Source organism: Oncorhynchus tshawytscha, linkage group LG29 (assembly GCF_018296145.1).
Source record: "Oncorhynchus tshawytscha isolate Ot180627B linkage group LG29, Otsh_v2.0, whole genome shotgun sequence".
Taxonomy (NCBI): domain Eukaryota; kingdom Metazoa; phylum Chordata; class Actinopteri; order Salmoniformes; family Salmonidae; genus Oncorhynchus; species Oncorhynchus tshawytscha.
The window spans coordinates 26,383,729-26,390,681 of record NC_056457.1 but is presented as its reverse complement, the minus strand read 5'-3'; the positions used below and the strand labels follow the sequence as shown (position 1 = coordinate 26,390,681).

Here is a 6,953-nt window from a genome sequence, read left to right as displayed (position 1 = left end):
GCTTGTCCAGGAGGGGTTCTATTTTTATGGGAGTATCTAGAAATTGACAATTGATATATGCCATTGGATGAGGTAATGTTTTGGTCCTAAATGGTACCAATAATGAGATAAGAACTTTGTCTAAGAGGGCAAACTGAAGGATAATTTATTGCTAATGCTGTCTGGCTATAGGATACTTATTTTTTCTGGTAAAAGGTTCTTTGTATAATGTTCCTAAGATCTGTTATTCGTCATATGAGTTTTGATGGGTGTGTCTTGGCTATAAATGATACTAAGGACTGTTTTGTAAGCACTCTCAGAGAATTAATTTATGGACACTGAATTGATCTGAGAGTCACAGGGCTATGGTGAAGCTCATATAATTAAAGATGGACTTTATAATATGACTCTGACTTGTGTGTGGCTTGCTCTCTCACGATTTGGTAATACAGGAAATTTCCACAACATTGCTGACATTTTTAAAAATAAATTTTTAGAATAAGGCTGTAACATAACAAAATGTGGGAAAAGTCAAGGGGTCTGAATAATTTCTGAAGGCACGGTATGTGAGGGCTGTTGGGGTCCTGTTTCAGCGCCAGATGACAAAATCTGCACACACTCCCAGAGGTTTACTGGTCAGCCAACTTCCTTTTGATCATTCATTTAAAAAATCTGAGAAATATCCAATACTCCAAACTGTTGCTGTAACTGTGAATGTAATTTATTGCACATAATCCTCAAATAAAATGTAGCACACATAAAATAAACAATGTATCTACATTGGGTCTAATGTGTGTTAGTGTGAGATTGGACTATGTTTTATGAGCACACAGAATTTCCTCAAACTATACACATTAAGCAATACTGTTTTACAATATTATCAATATCACTTTGATTTGGTAGATATTTAGAGTAATTATGTAGATATTGATAATGGTAATGTAGGCATACAGTAGATATCTCCAATCCTAAAATAAAATGGAAGATTCATAAAATCAACAAGTTATTACAATTTATTTATATTGGGGATAATGTGTGTGTGTGTGTGTGTGTGTGTGTGTGTGTGTGTGTGTGTGTGTGTGTGTGGGAGACAGAGACACAGAGAGAGAGCGTGTGTGTGCATGTTTTATGTTTCCTTGTCAGCCACCCATCTCTGCTTTGTCAGTCTTGATAGGCCCCATGTATGCACTTCTGTGTGAGGCTGTCGGGCACTGGTGGAGAGCATGGCCGATCTGAAAGAGAGATGCACAAAGTGACAGTAACTATACAGGTCAACAACATGTTTGTGTGCACATCTGTTGGTGTGAGTGAGTGAGCATGTGTAATATAATTATGAATGACCTGTATCCATCTGGGTCTCCTCAGTAGTTTCTCCCTTCACGGCCAGTGTAGTAGGACCTGGTGCAGCCGGTAAATTAAATACCACAGCAGAGGACTGCTGTGACTGCAGATGAACTGCTGGGGGGTGGCAGATCTAAAAGAGAAAGGCCTAGATTCAATCAGATCAAGAGTTAACCGCCGAAAGCCGACACCCGCATAGCTGAGGTGTAACTGCCTCGGAACTGTCAAATCGGTGAGCAGCTGCACCCATCCTACTCGCGTTACAAATTCAAAACGAGAAAGTTTAGGCTATACAGACATATTGATGCTCAAATTAAAAAATAATTAAATTCAATAATGAGGATTTCTATCAGACTACTCAAGGTGTAGATTACATCTCACATTCCAGTGTTCAAACTTGTAAACAGGGCTGCATGAGTTTTCTGTTAATGCGACTCCATGCAGCCAATGGCAATGTCCGCTTTAAGTATAATGCCAGTAGCAGCTTGTGAATGACAGCTCTAACACAGTTCCATCTCAGACACCACCAAAACAACCGCTATGTGGATGTCAGCTAAAGTGGATGTGATTGAATTGAGCCCCAAGTGAGGGAGAGTATGCATGTGTGTATACATGTATGTGCTAATCACCTGTCACAGCCGGTGTAGCAGGTGCAGGGGCTGATGAATGCAGCTGTGAGGACTGTGGTTGAGGTAATAGGGGTGTCAGATTTAAAAAAAGAAAGGTACAATTTTTTTAAGTGAAAATAATTATATAACAAAACCGAGTGAGTGAGTGAGTGAGTGTGTATACGTGTGTGTGATAATTACCTGGACCACATCACATGGCTTCAGGTCTTCAAGCCTCTGGAAGTTCCAGCGTGCCACTCCAGGCCACGAACAGCTTGGTGGAAACACGGTTACCTGTCACCCACGAGCAGGTTGGCAGATCTTAAAGCAGGTTGGCAGATCTTAAAGCAGGTTGGCAGATCTTAAAGCAGATTGGCAGATCTTAAAGCAGGTTGGCAGATCTTAAAGCAGGTTGGCAGATCTTAAAGCAGGTTGGCAGATCTTAAAGCAGGTTGGCAGATCTTAAAGCAGGTTTGCAGATCTTAAAGCAGGTTGGCAGATCTTAAAGCAGGTTGGCAGATCTTAAAGCAGGTTGGCAGATCTTAAAGCAGGTTGGCAGATCTTAAAGCAGGTTGGCAGATGACAAAACCTTGACTATACACAAACCTAAATTAAAGTGTGTGTGTGGCAACCACGCAGCAGACTTGATTTTCCCTACTGCTCATTGTACTTCCCCTCGCAATCTGTGGTGTGTGTGATCTGTGTTATTGTGACTCAGACCTGAGTCAACCTGACCACATCCTCGTAGTAGGACATTCAGTGATTCTCTTTGGGGGGAAGAAAAACTGTGTACAGTAAAAAGGATATCAAATATTCAGATCTGGATTGACCAGTACGTTAAATCATGTGACGTTACAAAACCTCTAGGGCTTAGTCTACACAAATGAACCCGCTGTTTGATCCTATCGCTCTCTACCGGACCTACTGTTTGATCCTGTCTCTCTCTACCGGACCTACTGTTTGATCCTGTCTCTCTCTACCGGACCTACTGTTTGATCCTGTCTCTCTCTACCGGACCTACTGTTTGATCCTGTCTCTCTCTACCGGACCTACTGTTTGATCCTGTCTTTCTCTACCGGACCTGTCTCAACCTCTAAATGCTCAGCTTTGAAGAACCAACTGGCATTTACTCCTGAAGTGCTGAAGCATTTCACCCTCTATAACCACTGTGATTATTATTTGACCCTGCTGGTCATCTATGAACATTTAAATTCCTTGAAGAACGATCTGGCCAAAATACTGTACTCTTATATAATTTCCACCAGCACAGACAGAAGAAGACGTCTTCTACATCTGCATTGCTTGCTCTTTGGGGTTTTAGGCGGGGTATCTGTAGAAGCACTTTGTGACAACTGTTGACGTAAAAGGGAATTCACAGTCGTATGAAAAGGTTTGGGCTGACAATTTCCATGATTTCCATTTATAAATAATTGGGTGTTTGGATCAACAATTTCATTTTGATCTATCAAATAACTGATGGACACTAATATTTCAGTAGTGAAATGAGGTTTATTGGATTAACAGAAAATGTGCAATATACATCAAAACAAAATTAGACAGGTGCATACATTTGGGCACCCCAATAGAAAAATCACATCAATATTTAGTAGAGCCTCCTTTTGCTAAAATAACAGCCTCTGGACACTTCCCCTGGCCTCTAATGAGTGTCTGGATTCTGGATGAAGGTATTTTGGACCATTCCTCCTTACAAAACATCTCCAGTTCAGTTAGGTTGGATGGTTGCCGAGCATGGACAGCCCGCTTGAAATCATCCCACAGATTCTCAATGATATTCAGGTCTGGGGACTGGGATGGCCATTCCAGAACATTGTACTTGTTCCTCTGCATAAATGCCCGGGTAGATTTTGAGCAGTGTTTTTGGGTTGTTGAAATATCCAGCCCCGGTGTATATTCAACTTTGTGACTGATTCTTCAACATTATTTCCAAGAATCTGCTGATATTGAGTGGAATCCATGTGACCCTCAACTTTAACAAGATTCCCAGTACCGGCACTGGCCACACAGCCCCACAGCATGATGGAACCCCCACCAAATTGTACTGTGGGTAGCAAGTGTTTTTCTTGGAACGCTGTGTTCTTTTGCCACCATGCATAACGTCCCTTGTTATGACCAAATAACTCAATCTTTGTTTCATCAGTCCACAGCACCTTATTCCAAAATGAGGCTGGCTTGTCCAAATGTGCGTTTGCATTCCTCAAGCGACTCTGTTTGTGGCGTGTGTGCAGAAAAGGCTTCTTCGCATCACTCTCCCATACAGCTTCTCCTTGTGCAAAGTGCCCTGAATTGTTGAACAATGCACAGTGACACCATCTGCAGCAAGATGATGTTGTAGGTCTTTGGAGGTGGTCTGTGGGCTGTTTTTGACCATTCTCACCATCCTTCGCCTTTGCCTCTCCAATATTTTCCTTGGCCTGCCACTTCTGTCCTTAACAAGAACTGTGCCTGTGGTCTTCCATTTCCTCACTATGTTCCTCACAGTGGACACTGACAGCTTAAATCTCTTCGATAGCTTTTTGTAGCCTTCCTCTAAACCATAATGTTGAACAATCTCTGTTTTCGGGTCATTTGAGAGTTGTTTTGAGGCCCGAATGTTGCCACTCTTCAGAGGAGAGTCAAAGAGAACAACAACTTGCAATTGGCCACCTTAAATACCTCTTCTCATGATTGGATGCACTTGTCTATGAAGTTCAAGGCTTAATGAGCTCACCAAACCAATTGTGTGTTCCAATGAATCAGTGCTAAGTAGTTACAGGTATTCAAATCAGCAGAATGACAAGGGTGCCCACATTTTTGCAGAGCCTATTTTTCACATCTGATTTAATTTCATACAACTTAATATTGCTACACTAAAAATCTTTGTCTGGACAATACCCCAGTACTCAGCTTTTATTAGAAAAGAAATGGCATGCCACTGTGATCATTTTCTGTGCCGACAGAGTAAATTATTTTGCAGCCTCAGAGGGGTGCCCAAATGTTTCCATATGACTGTATAAAATACATTTCATTGATTGCTTGTATATGCTTCTATTCATTAACTCTACATCTAAATACGAACTTAATTTCTCTTAAAATGTCCTCAATAGGATGTTGTACCTTAAGCCAACACTTTTTCCTGGGATTTTCAATTTTCAAAATTAACAATTATTAGTGCGCACATTTATGAAATTCAATGTTGGGTTAGCGATTTATCTCAACTGATTGAGAATTGCTGATGATATACTGTATATGGCCATTTTCTTTTTTTCCAAAATCTGCCACTGAACCATAGAATTCTATCTAGTGAGAGTGCACACAACCGTTATGTTATTTTTGACCTGGTAAAATAAGCTATTTTCTTCAAGGGAGACCTGGCAAAGAGGGCAGAGTTCTCAAGTAAAAGATGTATCCATAGCAGCAGCTATGGTATGGATAAAAACAATGTGACAACACCACAGCTGCATGAATGTGTGATCTCTATAATATTAGCTCATTTAATCATTTCCAGACCAAACGAATAACAGAACAGTAGGAAGACTACTGTTGTTATACTGTAGCCTACTGTACCCCATCACATCAACCAACTAGTATCTAGTGACAAGGCTACGTTGTTATCGTTTAGCAATGTTGTACTGTAGCCTACTGTACCCCATCACATCAACCAACTAGTATCTAGTGACAAGGCTACGTTGTTATCGTTTAGTAATGTTGTACTGTAGCCTACTGTATCACATAATCAACCAACTTGCCAACTAGTAATGACAAGTGTTGTCATTCAGTAATACTATAACAGCATTGTAGCCTGCTGCGCACCACATTAACCAGCTACTTTAATTATCTAGCTAACGTTAGCTACAAAGATGGAGACATCCACATAGGAGATTAGCTGATGTTGTTAGCATTAGCTAGCTAGCATGTTAGCTATCAAACTATGTTAAGCCATGCTTATATAGTAAGATAAGGCCAAATGGACTGAAATATTTAACAGGCTGAATGTAAATTTATGTGACTCACTAGCTAAAACTTTAGCTTGCTAGCTCAGTGACTGCTGCTGGGAGAATAAATATGCACCTCTTCCTGTTTACAGTTCCCTATGCAAAATCAGACGAGCGCCACAAAACCAACCAGTGGCCAGACGTATATCACACCCGGGTTGTTTTAGAAACCCTGCCGCATCGCGCCAGCCACGCCAAAGGTTGCATGTTGAATCTAGTGATAGAAAGTTGTTTTTGAGATTTTTGTTTTAAGCCTATCCCAAACCTTAACCATTTGGAGTTCATGCCTAAACAGAACCTTAACACTTAGAAATTTGGAACAATTTAGAAAATTGATGTTCGACAAACATGGATGAGCATCTAATTCTGACAGCTGGAAGCACACACGTGCACACACACACACACGCGCGCGCGCAGAGAGACACGCACACACACACACACGCGCGCAGAGAGACACGCACACACACCTATTACCTAATTTGCGGTGAGGGTGTTTTAATTTGCATCTCCAAAATTATTTTACCTGGTCTCCAAATCAATCCCTTCACTCCCTCCCTCTTCTCAGATGAATGAGTTTACAAGGAGCCTGAGCACAGTTATTTTGAATTAAATGTTTTTGCTCTAGCAATATTACCACCCACATACCCCAGTTTCTCCCTCCCTCCCTCCCTCTCTCTACTCTCTTCCCTCCCCCTCTTTCACCCCCCCTCACTCTTTGTTGTTTGTCATTATGCCAAAGACATCTTGTCATTTGCTGCTTCATACCTCAACACCTCCAATTAATCTAACTCCTATGAGTCACACACAAACACAGACGCACTTAATCAAGCTCGTTTGTCACCGCAGTACGGATGTAATGAACTGACTGACAGACTGAACGTATGGGGTTTAACACAGAGGTGAACACAACCTTGTCAAGGACCCTTACACTAACATGTGTAACTAAAGTGTTTTGAAGACTTGACTGGGTGCATGTGTGTTGCATCATGGCATGTCAGTACCACGGTAATATCACGGTACCAAAACGTCATGA

At 41.3% G+C, this 6,953-nt stretch overlaps 1 long non-coding RNA gene across 6 annotated transcripts in view; it reads right to left on the bottom strand.

Annotated features, from left to right (window-relative positions):
* Positions 1–684: 684 nt before the first annotated feature.
* Positions 685–6,953, bottom strand: part of LOC112227658 — a 43,386-nt gene continuing 37,117 nt past the window's right edge. For 3 of the 6 annotated variants that reach the window (XR_002949909.2, XR_002949911.2, XR_002949912.2), the window contains 4 exons: positions 2,130–2,222; positions 1,950–2,001; positions 1,321–1,453; positions 685–1,211 (listed from right to left, as the gene is read on the bottom strand). This is a non-coding gene — a long non-coding RNA (uncharacterized LOC112227658). Of the gene's footprint in view, positions 1,212–1,320; positions 1,469–1,949; positions 2,002–2,129; positions 2,250–6,953 lie in introns of all 6 variants that reach the window. The other 3 variants (XR_006080295.1, XR_006080296.1, XR_002949910.2) reach the window with 2 other exon arrangements.